The 22361-nt window shown below is 38.7% G+C and overlaps 1 protein-coding gene and 1 long non-coding RNA gene across 7 annotated transcripts in view; one reads left to right on the forward strand and one right to left on the reverse strand.

Annotated features, from left to right (window-relative positions):
• The window catches only part of ADAMTSL1 (ADAMTS like 1), an 884660-nt gene that overhangs the window by 120461 nt on the left and 741838 nt on the right, over window positions 1-22361 (forward strand). The gene's annotated exons all lie outside the window — the stretch shown is intronic.
• LOC123592570 overlaps window positions 3602-22361 on the reverse strand; it is a 41257-nt gene continuing 22497 nt past the window's right edge. Inside the window, exons 3-8 of the long non-coding RNA XR_006709839.1 lie at window positions 14559-14660; window positions 14372-14462; window positions 11829-11895; window positions 5609-5735; window positions 4756-5230; window positions 3602-3679 (exon numbers count right to left, since the gene is read on the reverse strand). This is a non-coding gene — a long non-coding RNA (uncharacterized LOC123592570). The remainder of the gene's footprint in view (window positions 3680-4755; window positions 5231-5608; window positions 5736-11828; window positions 11896-14371; window positions 14463-14558; window positions 14661-22361) is intronic.

Consider the following 22361-nt stretch of genomic DNA (forward strand, 5'->3'; position numbering starts at 1 on the left):
ATGGTCGCAGGCTTCTGTTGTGGTGCTACAATCTTGAGGGACATAAGCTTTTCTTCTTTTTTATCTTGTTGATCTGCCATCCTCAATGCCAGTCTCATCTCGTGGTTCAAGATGGATGTTCCTGCTCAAGTCATCACGGACACACTTTAGTCAACAGGAAGAAGAAAGAGGTAGTCAAGCTCCTTCTTGTTAAAATCATGTATAGTATTTCTATTCTCATCCAATTGGCTAGAACCTAGTAAGATGGTCACATCTTACTGGAAGAGAGGCTAGGACGTGTAGTCTTTAGCTTGGTGGCCGTGTGCACAGCTAAAAAGTGTCAGTATATTAGAAAAGAATAACTGCAATCTCTGTCACAGGGAATAAAATTGAAGCCCTATTGTGCACGTAGCTTTTTACATAAATAATAATGACAAAAACAATAATATAGCAATAAAATCTACCATTTAGTGTCCTCTACTGCTTCCTTACTTACATTAGATCCAATGTTACAACAGTTCAACAAGCTAAGAAGTTCTCTCATAGAGAAGAAAACTGAGGCTCAGAAAAGATAATCGACTTGCCCCCAGTGCATAGCTGAAATAACGTTTTTTGAATGCAGGTAAATTCTCTGATTCCTGGAGACCTCAGAAGGCTAAGATAAAGAGGTTTGGATTTTCTTCTGTAGGCTGTCAGCAATTGAAGAAAGCTTGATGAAACTTAGATGAGCAATGTGTTTGGAGGTCAAGATAGGTGGCAAAGTGGAGAGGTGGAAAGCAGGAAATGGTTTAGGGGCTGACGATGTGGGATCATGGGGCCTTAGATCAAACTGACAAGGGTGAAAATAAAAATACAGGACACAGGCAGGAGATGTTATTAGAGAACACTGTAGGGTGCAGGCAGAAGATAGAAACTACACCTGCTTGAAGGAGAGCGTTTCGGAAGAGAAATGTCAACTAGGTATAAAATTACTAACTAGGTAGCAAAAAGGGTAAAAAACAAAGTCTATGATAATGTTCCTCAATCCGGGGTGATTTTGCCCATCTCCCAAGGAGTTTGGCAATGTCTGGAGACGTTCTTGGTTGTGGGGAACTTGTTGGGAGGAGTCAGTGGCATCTAGGGGGTAGAGGTCAGAAATGCTGCTGCACATCTTAAAATATACAGAACAAATCTCAATGCCAAAGAAGTATCTAGCCTGAAATGTAAGTATTGCTCAGGTTGAGAAACGCTGCTTTAAGATATGAAGAGGTAGTGACTACAGGAAGCAGCTACCACCCCATCCTAGGGCTTCGGAAAGGAAGGGAAATGATTGGCATTATTGAAATTTAGGAGAAAGAGCCTTGTGGTGCTGACACAGACCTCTGATGAGGGGGCACAGGTCAGGTGGTGCTCATGGCCTGAAGGCACAGGGTTGTGGGGGATGATGAGGCTAAGTGCTTGAGACACTGCAAACTGGATCCAGCGGAACAGAGAGACTTAAAATAGGCATCCTGATAATACAATCAGTTGTGGGATGCAGGAAAAAAGGAATGAAAAATGGCTTTGAGGTCTAATGCTTAATCTTACCCATACTGACAGAAGTATTACCCTAACCACTTGATTTGGGGGGGGGGGGAAGATGAGTTTAGTTTTTAGATTGTTGACCTCCACATGGAATCATCCAGCAGGCAGTTGGAAGACTGTGGAGGGCAAGGAACTTAAACTTTAAGAGGACATGATATCAGCATGGGAAAAAAGGTGGCATTGGATACATAATTGTCAGATTTGGCTCATTTGGGATCGGGGACAAACACATCATGCCCCTAGCATCATTACCCTAGAAGTGTTTCACATTTTTTTATTTAGAAAAGTTGCATCTCTGGGGTGCCTGGGTGGCTCAGTGGTTGGGCAACTGACTTCGGCTCAGGTCATGATCTCACAGTTTGTGAGTTTGAGCCCTGCATCGGGCTCTGTGTTGACAGCTCTGAGCCTGGAGCCTACTTCAGATTCTGTGTCCCCCCCCTCTCTCTACCCCTCCCCTGCTCACGCTCTGTGTCTCTCTGTCTCTCAATAATAAATAAACGTTAAAAAAATTAAAAAAAAAAGAAAAGTTGCATCTCTGATAATGATTTTTCTTTTGTATCATTATATATACTAGGCCATATGGCTCTTATCTTTGGGCTATTCTTAAATGAAAACTTATTTTTTCATCAACCCACTTTTTGTTTGTTTGTAGCCAATACAGTCTTTCTGTAATCCCATTCTGCTCATGTTTGCCTTATAAAAAATGTGTAAATACACAAATTTCATGATTTTTATAATTATGCTTCTTCATTTTACAAAGAGATTAAAAATAGGTGAATTTTCAATTGGTTTATGCATGTTATGCATACTAGAACAGACAAAAGATGTTAAGTAAAAACTAAGGAAATTTGAACAAAGTATAGACATTAAGAATAACGTATGGATATTGGCTCATTAAATGTAACAAATGTATCATGCTAATGTAAGATTTTAATAATAGGAGAAATTCAGTGTGGGGTATATGGCAACTCTCAGCACTATTTTACAGTTTTTCTGTAAATCTAAAACTAATCTAAAATAAATTGTTTATTTAGAAAAGGAGATTTTATTAATGGTTAAGGTTTGAAAAACAGGAAAGTGTCTATAGCAGACATCCTTCGTTGCCCACCTCCTACTTTACCAGGTTTTATTCATTCATCTGCTCTCTCCCATGTTGTTCTGTGCTTCAGAAAGGCTAGTTCAGCCCCGGAGAGTATACCCTGTGTATCATTTTTCTAGGGCTGCTGGAACAAAGTACCACACACTGGGTGACTTAGAGTAACAGAAATTTATTCTCTGACAGTTCAGAAGGCCAGAAGTCCAAATCAAGATGTCAGCAGGATTGGTTCCATTCCATTGTCTCTCTCCTAGCTTTTAGTAGTTGCTGGCAATCCTTGGTGTTTCTGGCTTATAACTGCATAACTCCAAGCTCTGCCTCAATCTTCAGTCACCTTCTCTGTGTCTTTGCTCTCCCCCTCCTTCCTCATATAAGGACACTAGTCATTGGATTTAGGGCCCACGCAGGATATCATTTCAAGATCCTTAACTTAATTACATCTGCCAAGACCCTATTTGCACACAAGGTCACATTCACAGTTACCAAGGTTTAGGATTTGAACACATTTTGAGAGGCACAGAACTCAACTTCCTATATACTGTTTAAAATGAATGGCAGTGGCCAGTGATCATTTTCATCATGGGAATCTGCCACAAGTCTGGCCCAGGAGAGGAAAAGGAAAGTTTGATTAGGTCTTTCTAGGAAAGGTTTTATTTCTCTTAAATAGTAAAGACAGCCTCTCTTCTTCCTTTGGACATTGGCGTCTAGATGTAATGACTAGAACTTTACAGCTATTCTATGATTCTGTGGGGATGTTGATAATGATAAAGCCACTGTATATAGAAGGGCAGAGCCAAGAGTCAGAAAGAAAGTTAAAGACTTAGGAAATTATACCTGAATCCTCCTATTTTCAGACTTCTTATTTTCTGGGACAAAAATGTCTTTGTTTTTTAAGGCATTTGAGTTGGGAGCTCCTGTCACTTGCAGGCAAAGGAAGTGCAACAGATAAACTATCTATGTTTACATATTTCTCAAAAGAAAATTTAATGGTCTCAGTCATCCAGTGGAAACTTTTAGATGGTGTTTGAGTTTTCTCAGGACCTAGTATGACATTGAATAAAAATTGAATTTAAAGGAGTTAAAATTTCATTATACAGAAGATTTAAAATACCTTAAAATATTAAAATTAAGTAAAATATGGTCTCTTCAACATTAACTAGTAGATTTTGATATAACAAATACTTTAAATTTGCTTTTAAATTTTCTGATGAGAGGGTAGTCGTTTCTAAAAGCACATGTAGAGATTAGTAAACCACCTTACTGGAACTTCATGTGTCTATAGCAAATTATTGAATACTTGGTTTGGGAGTCAGTAATCTGCCACCTTCCAAAGGTGACTTTCTAATAAGAATTCCCATGTACGGAGAATTTAAAAAATTGTTATTATCTAAAAATTCTAGCATTAATTCAGATGACAGATCTTAAACGGATACTGTTGCTTCCACATTAGAAGAATCTTCTTATTTCATCAAAATAAGGCCTCTGAAATAATGGACCTTAAAATGTTTTAAGTCAGATTGTTGCAAAAAATACTCTGAAAAGTCTAGGTTTTCGTATATCTAAGTGCTAATTTTCAGGCCAATTTTACCTATTTATTTTGATTTTCAGGCTGATTTCTATTACTGATTTTATTGATATTACGTACTGATTTATTTTATTACCAATTTTATTGGTGTGAACTTTTTGTGATGTGTCACTCCTATTGAGGCCCAGAGGAAGATCTAAAGAGACATTGTCACATGTGCCATAGGTCAGAAGCCCAGCTTACTCCATATAAGGGGGAAAGTGAAGGGTGAGGGCTGTGTTCATGGCAAAACAATTGAGGTACCACATTTCCATGTCAAAGAGCTTGTTTTAGTAAAAAAGGAAATCCTTTTGTGATCTTGGTGTTGGTAATATGATCACTACCAATATGATGTGGCATTACTTTCTACACACAGAAACTTTATTGCTTTTAAGTCAGTGAAATCACTTTACTGCATCCCTAAAGTATCTATTTTATCTATTGTATCTATATTAGACTATAAAGTCTGGTTATCATTTACTATGCTACTCTAGGTTGAAAGCTGATGGATCACATGGGAGGGAGTCATCAGTGTAGGGGAAGGTACGAATACCTGAGACATCTGGCCAGTGGTAGATTCCAGAGAACCATTTCAGCGGCATGTGTCCTCTTGGGCTGCATGGCTTCTGCCCCAGAATCAGGTTCTCCCCAGACAGTGAGAGAGAAGGAAGGGATACAGACAATTTTTGGAAGGTCTTTTATACACAGGGAACTTCTGGATTAAGTTGGCATTCTTCAATTACAATTAGAATATTCATTTTATATTTTCTATTTAAATGGCACATGCCTATCAAATCAATATCTATTAAGTAGGGCACAAATGAGATAAATAAAATAGATGAGAAGAAGTTCTTGTTTTGAAGCTTTTGAAAGGAAGAGTGACTTTGTGAAGATATTGATTTATATCTATATTCTGAGGTAGCTACTCTCTTCCTGTTCCTGTTGGTTTGTTTACTATACCTTGTCTGCTTAACCGGATGCTGGGTGGGCATCAGCAGATTTTCTCAAACCTCTTTGGTTGTCTGCATCTGTTGATATAGGGAAGCATCATAGAATAGTACAGTCATTTCCAAATTCTTTTAACAGCGCGTCAACTAAGTATCTTATGAGGTAGTTGAAGACATAAACAGATGAATGTAGAGCTCGTGCATTTAGGACAGGCAGAGTACAAATGCCTTCACCTCCATCTTTTGAAAACCATTGTCGTACTTAGTCATTTCAGCCAGTGAATCAGTCAGTCAACAAATACTTATTTAATAATGATATTTGCAGACGTTGCCCTTGCCTGTCTGGAGCTTACATTCTGGATCAGAAAGCAGGCACTAAATGCATGCTTCACCCTGAGGTAAATGTCCTGATTTCAGGGCAAGGACAAGATGCTGCGCAAGATACTAACAGGTACTTACTTTAGGTTGAAAGAACAGGTGAAGCTTTTCTGAGGCAGTGACATTTAAGATGAACATCAGGGAAGAGTAAGAGTTGTCCCAATGGAGAGATGGGGGAGCGTGTTCCATGTAGAGGTGTGCAAAGCACCTGAGGGAGACAAATTTGGTGGTATTAGAGGATTTGGGGTCAGAGAGGCCTGGCCTAGACTTGGGGTTCTGGGTCTGTGTTCAGCAGCCCTGTGACTTCCATCAGGTTATCTGCTTTCTCTGCACCTTAGTTGTTTCACTGGAATGTGGGGCCAGCAATACCCCCTTGCAGTATTTTCCTCTGGATTAAAGAGGACCACGTAAAGCAGCCGTGCTCAGTAGAGCCTGTTTTAGCATCGTCATTGTTGTCATTATTTTTATTCACCTTTAGAGAAGTCTTTTTATGTTATTGTACTTAATACAGTCATGTTTTGTACTAAGGGGTTGGGGGTCACATTTGGGAAGCTAGAACAGGAAATCCGCTGTACATTTAAAAAACTATTAGCTCAAACCAAACTAAAATATTCTTTACCGCCCCATCATGCTCCCATCCGTTCAGGAGCTTATAGGTTTGAACATGGGAATCTAATTGAGAAAAGGGTTATCTTTCTTCAAGTTTTATCCCTTCTGTTTCTTCAATCTTTCAAGTAAATTTTAGGGAATCTTGTTCTTTCTTTGATTCTTGTCTTGGTAATATTGACTCAAAAGCAAAACCCATAAAGCTAGGGGAGCACCAAGTATGCAGTTCTGTTCTTCCCCTTCTGGGTGGAAATGGCATCTCAGAGCTCAAGGACTTGTTGCGTGGGTGTGCGGGCAACATACCTTATCCTCATCCACCTTCATGGATAAGGGCCTTCCGGTGGGGCAGGTGTGCCTGGGGGAAGTACTACCCTGATGAGCACAGTGTCTGATCTGGATTTTGTCCTAGATCTTACAATGAGATGAAGAGGGCAGGAGAGGGAGGAGACATCTCTTTCATTGCTCCTTATATTGACTTTTTCTCCCAGAAGTCGTCTTGGGAATTAAGAGTTTTCATGCTCTTTCAGCGAAAGAAATGATGAGCAAATTGGTTCAGTATGTTTCCTATGTGACACTGTCTTAATTAAAAAAAAAAATGGGTATTTTCTGATTTCATGAAAAGTTGTATATGTAATAATCATAGAGTGTACTCCACCTTTTAAAAAAATTGTTTTTTAATGTTTATTTATTTTTGAGAGACAGTGAGAGACAGAGCGTGAGCTGACCAGGGGCAAAGTGAGAGAGGGAGACACAGAATCTGAAGCACGCTCCAGGCTCTGAGCTGTCAGCACAGAGCCCCAACATGGGGCTCGAACTCACGGACCATGAGATCATGATCTGAGCTGAAGTTAGACGCTTGACTGACTGAGTCACCCAGGCGCCCTTTTACTCCACCTTCTTAATTGTCAACCATTCTTGTCTCGTTTTGAATACATTTCTTTGAACATTGCTTGTCTAAGTCTTTTTGTTACCAGGAAGGAACAACAAACTATAGAAACCATGAAAGCCATTATGATTATCCATCACTCCCATGCTGTATTCATTTATTAGTTCTTTGAACAAGTATTTACTGAGCACTTACGATGCACCAGGCTCAGGCAAGTTTCAAGGATAAAACATGGGCAAGACTCTAGTTACTCTGGTCTGTGTCTTGCAAGCCACAGCAGTTATTGGACAGGGGTTTTTTCAAAGTGCAGGTGTCTTTTAGTTTTTCTTTATTGTCTAGCTTTCACTACTCATGACATGTTGGTCAATGTTCTGATGGTATTAAAAGTGTGGAATGAGGTCATAGCACTTTCTCTGTTCACAGTGTTTCAGTAGCCTGTACAACTCCAGACATAAAAGGACACAGATATTTATTTATAATGGAAAATAGCTGTCCACATCTTTCACATGGCATATTTTTCTGATCATACAACATAGATCTTATCTATAAATGTATGTATGTATACATTGTATACATGTACATAAACATATATGGTAGAAAAGTGAGAACCTATGGAAAAACCCAAGGAATAAAATTATCTGCAAGCCTACATCCAAGAGATAACCTCTGTTAATATTTTGGATTATAGTCTAACATGTTTTATTGTATACATATATGGTATATGGGTATTGGGGAGTGGAATTAATATTTATTGAGTCTTATATTCTTGGTGCTATCAGGCTAGGTATACATATTTTCTCATTGAATTCTAACTACCCTTGCAGTTGGGGGAATAGTGTTCTATCCAATTTACAGGTAAGGGGATTTTGACTTACCCATGGTCTCTCAGCTAGTAAGTAAAAGAGGTGGGGTGCATGCACACAAAGAATATATTTTAAAAACCCTTTCTATTATAGCTGACTGTAATTATCCAGACAGTTCCATATTTATCCAGGTACTTGTCAGGATGAGGGTAAAATTAGAAATTGACATTGTCCTGGTTTAAGGGGGGAAGATAGGGTGGTAGAGGGGTTCTGCTTTGTAAGATGTGAAGTTTTTTTCTCTGCTTCCTTTTATTTAAATAAGCATTAAAAAACCCCAAATCCTTCTGTAAAATAAATGAACTGGTCCAACTGTTTACTTGGACTTTCTTTTTAAAAATTTTTTAAAGTTTATTTTGAGAGAGAGCGAGCACAAGTGGGGGAGGAACAGAGAAGTAGAGAGAATCTCATTCAGGCTCACCACCAGCACAGAGTCCGATGTGGGGCTGAACTCATGAGATAATGACCTGGGCCAAAACCAAGAGCTGGATGCTTAACTGACCAAGCCACCCAGGCACCCCTTACTTGGAACTTCTTATGAAGTTTTGAAGGACATTTATGTTGACCTTGGGGCATGTTCCTGGTCCCACCTGGCAGTGCTGGAGAGAGGGGAGTGGATTTCTGGCATGTGAGGCACCACACCCCAGTGGGGCGGGCTTTCGCTCCCTGTCTGGGGCTCAGATGCAACTTCGCGCATCCTGTGAACAGATTGTAGCACACACATGGTCTCTGCTGCGTAGGTTTCCTAAAAAGCAGGGCAGAATGATGGGACTTCGTCTCTCAACCAAGATACTAAAGTAGTCACAGCGTTCTTTTCAGCACCTATGCATTGTCGGTTTAGTAAAAACAGTTGTGTAGGTATTCTTGCAAACTGGGTTGTAAAATACAAGCCTTTGGGCCTCCCAATCACAGGCTGGTGTTATGGGTTCTGTTTTCAAAGCACTTGCTTATAACCATCCTTCTTGTATTACCTTTCCTCCATGTGGTGAGTGCTGCTACACCCCAGTCAAAGGAAGTACGTAAAAGTAGGGTCAATCTCATTGTGCTTTTGCGGATTAAAGTTTTCTCATGGAAACTATAAAGGCTCATCTAAAAACCCTTCTATAAACTATAAAATAAGCCCCTAAGACCTACTTGAATGTCTATACATTAAATGCTTAATGTAGGTACAAAGACCAAAGTGATTTTTGCTTTTCTAGGGTTTCCTTCTGAAATTCCACAAAGTCTTTCAAAGTTACAACCACAAGGAATTCGAGACGCACGCTTCATCTGCATGCCACCTAATCTTCGGGGTGTTGTGTCTTAGAGCACGCAGTGCATAAAATCACTGAATCCACACGAGCCTCCGGCAGTTTAGAATATTTATGATAGAGAACAATAACAAGGTAAATTAGGATGGAGCTCTGGCTTGGGTTTTAAATTTCCCAGATTTTACAAGTCCAAGCATTCTTTTGCCATCCTGACAGGGTTTAATACTCAAGATATGAGCTTCAAGGCCTTGTGAGGGTAATCAGATTTTAACTATGCTTTCACGTTTAGTTCTTAAGGAGTTTAAAAAATACAGTCATTAATTTGAATTGCGACTATTGCGACATACAGTTCTTGAAAATTTTACTGTCTGAGCTATTGACTGGATAACCATGACAAAAGCACTTCCCCAGCATCAGCTAAGCAGATCGTGGGCCCCTGCTGTACATGTTCCCCTGTCAGGGGAAAGGGGCCTTAGGAGCTGGTGGATATTTAGGAGTGGTGACATTATTTCCCTCCCAGCAAAAGCAAAACCATTTTCCACCCTTTGGTCTTCTCCTAAAATACCAGTATCATAAAACTGTCTTTTAAAACGTTTTTCTTCCCCAAAGATACAAAATGTTGATATGGAAGGGGAATTTTTCAAAAGGAAATTTGAATATCTGCTGTTATGAATATGGAGGCAGGCTTGGGTTCGGTTAGTGCATAACTGCCTGGACAGGGCCTTATTTCAGACCTTGACTCTGGCATTGGCTCCACAGAGCTGCCTGCTGCAGCAGCGTAGAGGTTAATGCTGGCCGCAGCTCTGCTGTGGAAAGCAGATGAGTAATCCCACCTTTGGAGGGTGACACTTCCTCACACATCCTCAGTATAAACAATGTGCAGGCAGCGGGGTATTTGCTGGCAAGGTATATTTCTGTGGGAGGTAGGGAGCAAATGAAGAGGCAATAAAAAGAGACTTAGATAGTTGAAAACTACAAATCTCAACGTGGCAAACAGTTCAGAGCATGGTAGCTGGCCAAGTGGAGGAATCTTAAGTGCGCAAACACACGTCTAATCTCTGAGACCCTCCAGGTGGATCTGTGGCAGGGAAATGTCCTGCTGCATTTCACCTAGTATGTTCTCTAGACCCCACAGAGGAACCCCTCTGGGTTTCTTCCTAGCCCTTCTGCTCGTGTTGTCATCCTGGCCTTTTGTCTAGTCAGTGTCTCTTCTCTCTATATTTGTCTCCAGGTACTTCTTGGGAGACTGGAGTCTAACCTAAACATACCATTTCTTTTTGATGTGCATGATTCTCCCTTTCATCAACTAGGAATCCTTCACAAGAGCTTAAGGGGCATCTGGAAATATCCACCCAGGCTTCACATTGTCCTGCGGAGGAGAACTTTTACATCTGTTAAAGGAGAGACATGTCCCCCACCCCTCACCTTCCAGTAGGCAGGTAGTGGTCTCTAGGATGCGGTCTTTCTGAGAGCTGTAGAGACCACATTACTCTGCACTTACTTTTCCTGTGTGTGGAACTGATGCACAGTATTGGGTCAGATGTCCACTCCCCCCCCCCACCCCCACCACCATCATGGGAAATCTTTTAGAAATATTGTAATGGGAGATTAACTATTTCTCTACGTCAATTTTGGGAAATTTGTTATGTGGTGCTAGTCTGAAGAGGGGTTTCGCAAACATCATGGATGAAGAAACAAATAGATTTTTTAAAAAGTGCAAAGAGACTTAGATAGTTGCATGATGGCTAGAAGCATGTTTCTAAATGCCTTTGAAGATCCAGGGAAAGTTGGCTTCAGGTGGATTTATAAATTTCCTTACCTAAGCTGAAGGGTATTTGTGACTCCAGTGTTAAAACAAGCAAGAAATCATAAAAGCAAATCAAGTACCTAGTTTCCGGACAGAGCAGTGAGAATGATCTTTTAAAATATGATCCGTAGATTCTGGGTCATCCATACCCAGTCTGTAATCATGTCTTGCTACCACCACCATGTTCTCTGGGCTCTAGCCCTACATGCTGAACCCACCAAGTTCTTCTCTACCTCAGATCCTTTACGTATGCTGTTTCCTCGGGCCCTGATGGGCTTCCCAGCCACTCTACATCTGCTAACTTTTTCTCACCCCTGAGTATTATTTTTTTTTTAATTTATTTTGAGAGAGAGAGAGAGAAAATCCCAAGCAGGCTCTGCATGGCCAGCACAAAGCTTGATACAAAGCTCAAACTTAAGAACAGAGCTACCCACGTACCCCCCGAATACTGGGTTTTAATATCTTTTTTTTCCCCCAAGCAGGCCACCTTCTTTGAACCCCTAGTCTTGTTTTTACCTCCCTCCCATTATCCATCTTAATTGCCTACAGTATATTTTTTAGAGCACTTATCTCAACTAGGAATACGTGGCCACTTGGAGGGTTGTTTTTCATTGTCTCCTGGGCTAGGCTATAAGTTATAAGGGCAAGGAAATCTTCCTTGTCCATCACTGTGTTTTCCACACTCAGCACAGAGTATGGTGCATAGAAGTATCTAAAAGAAGTATCTAAATACTTCTAAATAAATAATGGATGGGTAGAAAAATGGATAGGTGGAAAAATAGATTCTTGGAAGAATAAATGGAAGAATGGATGAAAGAATGAAGGATGCTTAAAATAGTAATCTAGAATAAGTTTTGCATTTTTACCCAATTAGTAGTCTGAGTTTAATCACCTTAACCAAAAATAAGAAGATAAGCCCTCTCATCCCTAGATGCCAGTTGAATCTGTCTCCTGGGAAGCTGGAAAAAACAAAAACAAAAACAAAAACATTTGTACAAAAAGAAGAGACCATATGGGCACTGCCTTCCTGGGACTCTTTGTTTAGTATATAACAGCCCTATTTACTTTTGTCATTGTCCTATCATAAGATTAACCACTGAAGAGAAAATGCTACACCTCATCGGTATTTATGCCATTTGTTGTATTTCAAACTGTAATGCTTCAATATTGTGAATATTGTGAACATGATCTTTTTTCAATGAATATAACTCTAAGTGAGGATTATGAGATGAATAGACTTTTACTGATACAATATAAATACTAGCATTGCTTACTTAAGGAAAACTATGTAAAATCCTACACCTTTGACCCATGAAATGGGTCTCACCAGTTCCTTCCAAAGCAGAGAACTTTCTTTCTCCTTGTGTTGTGAATGCACAGAGAGACTCTATTAAAACATTTTTTGTCTGTACATCTATTATATTGCTACACCATTTTATTTTATGAATAAGCCAAGGAGGAACGTTTGCCTCTCATAAATCTTTTACAAGAACAATTCCAGCAAAAGAAACCGCAGATGTAACTGCCAGTTTTAAATTTCTAACAAATTACTCTGCCAGCCCCACGTGTGCTTCCAAGTTGAAAGCTCGCAATACTTGGAAATTTTATGGAGATTCCTGCATTTTAGCTTTGGGATGAACTTAGCCAATGCTAAAATCATGTTCTTATTTAAGCCTAAGGAATAATGGTGTTTAATGTTTACTTAAGACTAACCTCTGCTACTTTGTCCCTGTCTACTATTTTGCCTGCCTTTGATTCCTTTCTTCACAGATGTCCCCAGTTTTCCATTGAATTCTGTGTTTCATTGGCTTGCAGGTATGACAAACACAAACTCTTGGTGTCAAAAGTAACACTCATCACGTGGTCTCCCCTGAGTACATTAATTCTCCTACTGGACTGTTGGGTCCTTGTGCAAGGAGGATGCATGTCACCTTGGTACCTCTCAACGCTGTACAGTGACCCGTGTCTTGAGGATGTTTAGTTAATGTTTATAGAATGAAGCCAAAATAAGTATCTTTTTTGGCTGTTGTTGAGTTATTTATGGTACTAATTTTGTGCCACATATTTTGTAAAAATTTTGAAATGTGTAAAAAACTGCCACTTCTTCATATGGGGGCATGGTGGTGATATGGAAGCAAGCATCTTCAAACCTAATAACATTATGATGTATATGGCATATATTACAATACAACTTAGGGTATGACTTTAATAGACTTGAGTGGAACATAGAATTTTTTTTCTCATAGATACTGATAAAGAAGTAGATAGTTTTATACACAGATATATACAAATATGACATCAGGTTCAAGGACTCTGTGTAAAAGCAAATACAAGGTCTACTCTTGAATGATTGCTCTTGACCTTGTAAAATCTTATGAAGAGATATTTGTGTGTCCCCGTTTTTATACTTTCTAAGCTATAAAAGTGGGTTTCTACCTCACCTCATTAAATTTTGCAATATTACAGTTTGGAATTAAATAAAAATACAGAATTTGGCTTGATTTTTCAGCCTGCATTATAAATCTAACTTTGGTAACATTTTAAGTTCTCTTTATGTGTTTTTTCCTAACTCAAAAGTCTTTAACAAATCTTTCTTTAAAAAAAAATTCAACTTATTGAATAGGTAATACAGTCACATGGCACAAACCAGTATATAATATGTCTCTTTTCCTCTGACCCCCAGCTACCCTGTTTTGCTTCATGGATTTAATTACTGTTTACTATGACTTATGTACCTTTCCAGAGTTAGTTTAGATTTACATATGCTTACACATACACATGTATGCTTTGTGTGTGTGTGTGTGTGTGTGTGTGTGTGTGTGTGTGTGAGTGTGTGTGTGTTTTAAATGCAAGTGGTAGCATCCCATATACCTTACTTTGCACCTGCTTTCACTTTAGAGCATATGTTCAATCCTTTCTTTTACCCTGGGTCAAATATTTGTGTTACAGTGACTTTCCATTTGTGGGTTCATGTGAATGTCTGTTGCAAGTCTGTTCAGTAACTGTTGTATGTAATTGAGATAATCTGTAAAATGACCCTATGGGCTAAGCCACCTGCAATATTTTGCTTTCCTTATTACAAAAATGGATAAGACTCTGGCTTCTGTCCATTGAGGGTCACAGTCTCTGTGATTATCCTTATTACCAGCTTCAGTTTCTGACATGTTGGGCAAGATGAAACACAAAACTACTTTAGTAAGCTGCCTATAGAAATTTGGCAAAGAAACAAGAAATGCCTATCATTTATTTCTTATTATATTCCGCCTGCTTAAAAAATGTCTTTCATTTTTGCTCTGACATGTCTACCCTACTGATTTCAGTCACTAATTCCTCTCATCACCCCCACCCCAACTTTTAGAAATTCTAAGGTCCTGTGTTTACTTGCTTAGAATCCCATTGCTGTCCTTCTACACATTTAGCATATATGCACATTACCTTGTTAATCAGCTTTTCAGCTTGTCCTTGCTGGACCAGAAAATGTCAGGGATGGGAAAACATCTTTTCTTGTCCTCTTTTATTTCTTTACCTAAGAAGTTAAAAAGGAACTGTGTCGTTGACTCAAACTGAACTAGAGCAGAATTCTGCCTGTTAGTGGGGTGGCAATAATAATTCTGTGACTCACACTCTTGCAGTAAGGTGCTTAGTATCATGTGTTCTAAGAGTAGATTTCTGCCTTTTTGTTTGTTTGTTTGTTTACGGTTCAGACAGTCCAAATTCCGTACTTCTAAGTCAGGGAGTGGGAGTAAGAGAAGAAAGAATGATGACTTATTAGAAAGTCTTGTTCCAACCTAAATAGTTGTGCTTAACTAGTCATGTGTCATTAGACAAGCCATTCAGCATCTCTGATGATGGCATCTTCAACTACTCTGAGCAGAAGACGGCATGTTTACTTTCATGTAGCTTTCATTTGTTTCCCATTGGATTCTCATTTTTCTGATGTCTTGTTACATTTATTTGTGCCACAAATCATGGTAGCCTCGGTTTTCACTCCTATGGAAAATGGTGCTACTCACCATTTCTCTGACTTTCATTGCTGCTATGGAGATCAAACAAGGATACTATATGTGTGATACTACAAAGTACCTGCAGATACAAAATATTAGTATACTGTTTCTTTATATGTGTACTGGAGCTGAACTCTAATTGCTTCACGTGAACCACTCTTGTTTCCTCAAGGAGGATGGGGTTAGTCAGCTCCAGAGAAGGCAGAACTGTTGCTCTGTGCACCGTACTCCCTGCATTCACTCCTCTTTGAAATGCACTTGTCTAATGTTGGTGTCAGATCATTTGAAAAAAAGTTCCTCTTAAATACAGAGAACAAATTGAGGCTTGCTGGAGGGGAGTGGGGGGGTTGGGGGATGGGCTAATGGGCATTGAGGAGGGCATTTGTTGGGATGAGCACTTGTTGTTATATGGAAGTGATGAATCACTGGGTTCTACTCCTGAAATCAGTACTGCATTGTATGTTAACTAACTTGAATTTAAATAAATAAAATAAAATAATAAAATTCTCGAAATTTGAAAAAAAAAGAAGCAAGTTCCAATTGCCAGTTCTCTCTTACAAGTCATTCTTTTCTGTATTTCAAGGAGATGAGTTTACGGTTAGTCTAGTTGAGTCTGTGCAATGAGTAAAATGCCCCGGCAGTTTCAGACTCTCTAATAGAAATACTTTGAATTACCTACAGATAATTCTTCCTCAGTTTTTAATAGAAAACTGCCCGATCATTTGTGCACAGAATCTGAAGAATAGGAAAAGGCTGCACGGTATTTTCTCCCACATTTACCCAGAGACAGGACAGAGAAGTACAGGTTACAGTCCAGTGAGTTGGGGTCATGCACAAGTGACACATGGCAATCCAAATCTCTGCCTTAGGGGCGCCTTCATGCCCAGTGGCAGATTAATAAAAACAAGAAGAATGAGCATTTTGTGAATCACATAGTTTCCTTAAAAGAGACATGGCTAAGACAGACCTAGAAAAAAGCTGATCATTTAGGATAACATAAAATCTTTCATCTTTACTTTCAGAATATTTCTAATGACTCCATTTCTGGAACATTCCAGATTTAGAATTTTTTTTTCCTGAATGAAAAATGTTATGATTGACTTGTGTATGAATGTTAGAGAATATGCTCATTTTAGGCTAGCCTTTTCAAATAAAGGCAAATCAGAATTTAACATTGAATTATCAGTTACTGAACATTAAAATAGCTTGCAAAACATCACAGAATATATTTGAATGCTGTTGATTTTCTTGGGTATATAATATAATTTATAATAAATGAGGGAAGATTTATAATCAATTATCCTTTTATTCAGCAAATACTTATATATTTCCATGTATAAGTTAGTGTTAAGAAAGAAAGTTGGAAATTTATGAGGAATAAGATATCATTTTGAATAGTCTGAATTAGGAGAAGAGTCACAGCATAAATATTTGGATTGAAGGAATTGAACAAGATTCTAAAAACGAATAATGCCTAATTAAATAATTGTGTTTTATCCATTCAATCTGTGGGGCTTAGTGATGGTACTGAAAAACAATTCTAATGCTTTTCAAAATTCAACTTAAAAATTATTTTTCAAATATTTCCTGTGATTTGTGGCCGCTTTGATGAAACCTTCCATTAACAGCTATTTGCTAACATTACTTCCTCCTTAAGTTTCCTTAAATTTACTGCCATTTTGTTCCTTAGGATGTTGAAAGGAAACTATTTTGCATAGCACATTATGCCAAGAGAAAATCACTTTATTAAATAAATTTAAGTAATACACTATATTGCTATTACATAAGACTTCATATTTTGAAGAATAAGTTGGTGTCCACCCTTTTATTTTGGAATAGTTAACTAAGGGCAGACTTTATTATCCAGGAGGAAAATATTCTATTATGAAATGAATAACTTAAATGCATGTTCTCTTTTATCTAGCATGTTTGCGAAGTATTCCCTTTCAGTCCTGGATGAGGCCACAGGGATACAAACTGTTCAAAACAGGGATAATTCCAGTGCTCTTTTTCTGTTAGTCAAGCCAATGCAGGGAAAGAGCCAAGTTGAGTGGGACACGTTGGGATGGTGGGTGCATCACCCAGGACAGAAGAGTCATCCCCAGTCCTTGTGCCACAGGAAAGACTTTGTGGATAATCCATGCAGATTGCATGCTTTGATTTTGTTCATTTAATAAAATAATTGGAACAAGTAAACTAGAATCATGTTTTGAGTGTCTGCCCATGTATAACATTTTTGGACTGAGTAGTTAGGTTGTCACAAAACACCCTCTTTTCTCACAGCTTCTGCCTCTTGCTGTTGCAGAGACATTTGGCTCTGCACCTCCTTTACGAGCGGGTGTTCCACGCCAGAGCCAGGACTCCAATTTCCATCCTGGTTCAGAATCCGCAATCACAGAACTCGATATTTTACCCCTCTATTGCCTCCTTTCTCTCCCTTCATTTATGGCATCATGTGTATTTTTATGAATCCCTTCCCTTTTTCAAAGTTAAAAGAAAGAAATAGGTAAACACAGATGCTCCTGCTGTAACTCCATATGGAAACCCACTTTCTAAATGAGCAAGTTGTAGATCTAAGAAATGAACTGAGCTGTCTGTCTCGAGCTTTTCCCTCTGGGAGTGTGCAGCTGGATGGGATTCTTAATTCAAAAGAGCGAAAAGAAGGATATGCGTGTTGGGGGCGGGGTGTGTGCAATGGAAGGATCGATGTAGTCTGTAGGGACATGCAGGGAAAAATCTGCAAAATGTTAATCTCCACCATCCCAGATGATTCCCAGCCTATTCAGTTGTAGGTTTACAGTAGCATTCTAGAGACACTTGGAATTTGAGAAGTCAGGATTAGATGAACTTTCTGGCTATTTCTTGTACCATTCACAATTTAGGAGTCCTATTTCATCAGAACCAAATCAAAAGGCTGTCTGTAGGAACATGAAGTCAAAGTTCTATTATCACCTCCTTGATCCATAATTTCTGTATTCACATTTAAGAATCCAGTTTATTAAAACAGATATAAGATTTGAGGGCAGTAACCCTTGTACATTTTTATAGTATAAACCTAGCACTGTGAACTTTCATGAGTGGTTAGGTGGGTCAATGAAAGGATTTTGTACATAGCTTAAAATTAATAATCAATGATTAGATTTCTGTGAAATCTTACTGGTTTCTTTGCTTCTTTTAATTCATAGACATACCATTTTTTGAGGTTTGTAAATGGTAAATTCAGATTTTATATGTTTTTTTTTTTTTGAAAACTTGGTAGATATTAGGTAGGCGAATAATTTCTGGAGATATCTTTGAGTCATGAAGTTGGAAAGAAATAAGAAATAGAATTGTTGCTGATCCCCAGCAGAATTATGCTGGTATTCAAAGACTGATTCATAGAGCTGTAGATTTTGCTTGGTGGGTTCAGAGTAAATCCGGGAACAAGGAGGGGGTTGATAAAGATATGGATTTTTAGTAAATACGTTTGAAGCATTCTGTACCATGGGGAAAAACAGTTTCAAACTTCCAAGAGCTTCTCTGCAGCTGGGAAAGTAAATTCCTATAAAACCTTTTTCACGGTTAACTCCAAAACATGAAGGCTGGCTTTAAACACTGTACTGACTCATGTCTTACCCAGAGGGACAGATTCCCAACTCTGTTAAGATGTGCCTGCAAGGATTTCCTGTACAGAGAGATAGAGTAGCTATTGCCTTTGCTGGTAATTTCTAATCATGGAGTGAGGAGACCACATGTCTTTCAGGATTTAGGTTTTCATCTTTAATTACAGTGGGTTAACCCATAGTGCCTCATCATTCCTTGCTCAAGATTCAGTCATTTGTATGCCTGCTTTATAATTAGTGCCTTTTTCATGTTCCATTATAATCTTGAGGTTTTCATTAAATCAGCTTACTTTGTAATTCAATTAATTTAAAAGTAAACTTGATATCACTACCATAAATGTAAAGTCAGTGACACAGGCCATAAGTCAAAGGTAACTAAACATACATGCAAAGAAAACAAAACGGTGTCCTTAAACTCTGTCCACTGTTGTCTGTCCCAGTCTCTTGTGCTTTAGGTCTCTTCATTTTTTGTTAAATGGGAGAGATTATCAAGTCTTCCAAAGAAGTTAAAGAATCGGACTACCACAATGATCCATAATCCCTCACTTAATCAGAATGATTGAAAGAGATGAGAAAAATAAACTTGTTGACTTATGATGTTATTTAATACAGTGTAACTGTGTCCTTTCAGATTATCTTGCATATTCTGGAAAACAATTTGAATATACCTAAAATCCTGGGGACTGTCGGTAGTGAGGCATCCCACATCTCAGGAAACACTGCCATATAATAAAGTAAGGCTTTCAGCACAGAAACTGAAGCAACAATAACAAAATTACAGAGTGTATATTTCTCATATCCCTGGAATGCTAGCATCATCATTTAACTAGTTGGTTTTGAGTTACAAAAGGAAAGATAGTAATAAATGTTTATAAACTTAAGATTCAAAGGTAGGGTTATGTAAACCTGGTTAGCTTTAAGATGGCTTTCAAATACCTAAAATAATTTTATTTTTATTACATATTTGCACTCCAACCTTCTTGAAAATCATGTAATGATCCCTTTATGTGATATGTGCCTATATGTACAGAATGCACATGACTGTTATAAGATTAGCTCTTTACTGAGTTACTGTTCCTATATTTTTTTTTAAATTTTTTTTTTCAACGTTTATTTATTTTTTTTGGGGACAGAGAGAGACAGAGCATGAACGGGGGAGGGGCAGAGAGAGAGGGAGACACAGAATCAGAAACAGGCTCCAGGCTCTGAGCCATCAGCCCAGAGCCTGACGCGGGGCTCGAACCCACGGACCGCGAGATCGTGACCTGGCTGAAGTCGGACGCTTAACCGACTGCGCCACCCAGGCGCCCCTGTTCCTATATTTTTTAGGTAATGAATGACTGCTATCCTTCTTGAAATATTTTGTTGGTGTTTATTCCTTTAACTTCAACAGCAATTTCCGGGGAGATTTAAAAACAAATTATGACTGTCACATCCTGATAAGGACACTAACAGTGAGGTCAGTAAACAGGCTGTTAGATTGGAAACCCAAGTGGTTAACAGTACAGTGGACTCTTGGGGTGCCTGGGTAGCTCAGTTGGATAAGCACCCAACTCTTCATCTTGGTTCTGGTCGTGATGTCACAGTTCATGAGATCGAGCCCCACATTGGGCTCTGCACTGACTGTGCAGAGCCCGCTTGGGATTCTCTCTCTCTCTCTCTCTCTCTCTCTCTCTCTCTCCCTCTCCCTCTCCCTCTCCCTCTCCCTCTCCCCCCTCCCCTGCTCACTCACTCTCTACCAAATAAATAAATACACTTAAAAAAAAAAAAAAGAACACAGCAGACTCTGCATTGTAATCTTAGCTCTACTGTTTACTATCCATGTAGCTTCGGTGAAGTTACTTAATCTTTTTGTGCCTGTTTTTCACTGGTAACATAACAACAATAACAGCAGTCTCTGCTTCATTTATTGTACTTAAAAAGTCAATATATGTATATAATGTTTACAGCAATACCTCACATGCCATAAACATTCAGAAACATTAGTTGATATTACTACAGTTACTATTTACCCTCGATGGCCTTTTGCCATAATATGAGATACGAAACAGAAAGCATAAAACTACACTGAAACCGTAATCATTATCACCCCCTTGTCATATTTTAGTGAGTATAAGTAGTGGGAAACTCAGGTTAAACATAAAATATTCCTGAGTTTGAGAATTACTGTTATTCTATTTCAAATCTTCCTGAGGATATTACACAGTACGAAGGGATATTATTCATAGGAGGGCTGGCGTAATACTCAGCACATAGAGCTGTCGATGGTGCTAAGCTTTACAACAGCAGTAGGACGTAGGAACTTGGAGAATCTAGTTTGGAGGCATGCCACCACAGTGATTAAAAGCTTGTAAAATAAGATCTATGGAGGAAGGCTAAAGAAATTTGGATTGTTTACCCTGGAGAAGAGAAGACTTAAGGGTGATTTAGTGCTGTTATTGAAGCATAAGAGGGTTCTTTTTTAGAGTCTCATGGTAAGCTTTTCTGTAGCTCTCCCGAGATCCAAACAGGAGGAGGTGGGCTGACAGTGCAGCACAAAGGATTTAGGGTAGGTAAGAAAAGCTTTTCAACAGCAGCATTTTTTAATAATTTGAAAGGGGGACTGTGTGAGTTTTTTTTCTAGAGGTTTAGTAATAATCATTTGAAGTGGTTTGATCTGGTCCTGCCTTGAGGCATGGGAATGGGGTATTTTGCTGTAATGTCACCTTCCACAAATCAGTAAAGGACTGGCCCACCCGACTCTCAGAATAGCTATTTTATTAAGACAACCACTCTTCCCATCAGCACGAGTGTTAAGTAGCCCCAAATAGTAGAGCCCACCAGGAAGGGCTGCAATCTAGGTTTATTAAGTAGAAACACAAACATATCAGTCCTGGGGACGAAGGCTCTCAGCTTGAGCCATGATTAACTGTGCATCCCGCTGGATCCTTCTGTAAGTTGTTCGAGTTGTCAATCTAGAAATTTTAATATATTTAACAAGTTTTCACCAGACACACTCTGTGTGATAATAACTATGCTAAGTTCTAAGGATATAAAAACAAGTAAGACATATTCTTTACCTTCAAGAGACTCATACTCAGGATGTAAAAAAAAAATTACAATGCAGTATAATGTTTCCTTAGGAGCATTTTGCTCTGGGATCCTAGTGGAGAATGCCCAACATGGCCTCATTGGGTCAGGGAAGTTTCCAATGGATGTGGCCCTTCACATAAATCTAAAAGGATGAATAGGGTTTACCATATGAATTTCAAAACAAAAGAACAAAACTGCAGGAGATTCCATGTATATGGAACAGCATGTGCAAAGACAGAAGATATAAGGAAGAATGGATTATTTAGGTAATTATATGTTTAGAACTGCTCTACCAGTAGGATACATTAACCACAGGTGGCCAGTAAGTACTTGAAATGTGATATCTAGGGACATCTGGGTGGCTCAGTCAGTTAAGCATCTGACTTCGGCTCAGGTCATGGTCTTGTGGTTCATGAGTTTGAGCCCCCCGTCAGGCTCTGGGCTGACAGCTCAGAGCCTGCAGCCTGCTTCAGATTCTGTGACCCTCTCTCTCTCTGCCCCACCCCTGCTTGTCCTCTGTCTTTCAAAAATGAATAAACATTAAAAACAAAAAAGAAATGTGATATCTGATTTAAGATATGCTTTGAGTATAACACAAAGAGATTTCAAAGACTTAATACAAAAAAGAATATATTTCACTATAGTTTTTTTTATGTGTTACATGTTGAAATGGTGTTATATTGAGATAAAGAAAATAGGTCATTAAAACTAATTTCACCTATTTTGTATTACTTTTTTTAATGTGGA

This window comes from Leopardus geoffroyi, chromosome D4 (genome assembly GCF_018350155.1).
Source record: "Leopardus geoffroyi isolate Oge1 chromosome D4, O.geoffroyi_Oge1_pat1.0, whole genome shotgun sequence".
In the NCBI taxonomy this organism is placed as follows: Eukaryota; Metazoa; Chordata; class Mammalia; order Carnivora; family Felidae; genus Leopardus; species Leopardus geoffroyi.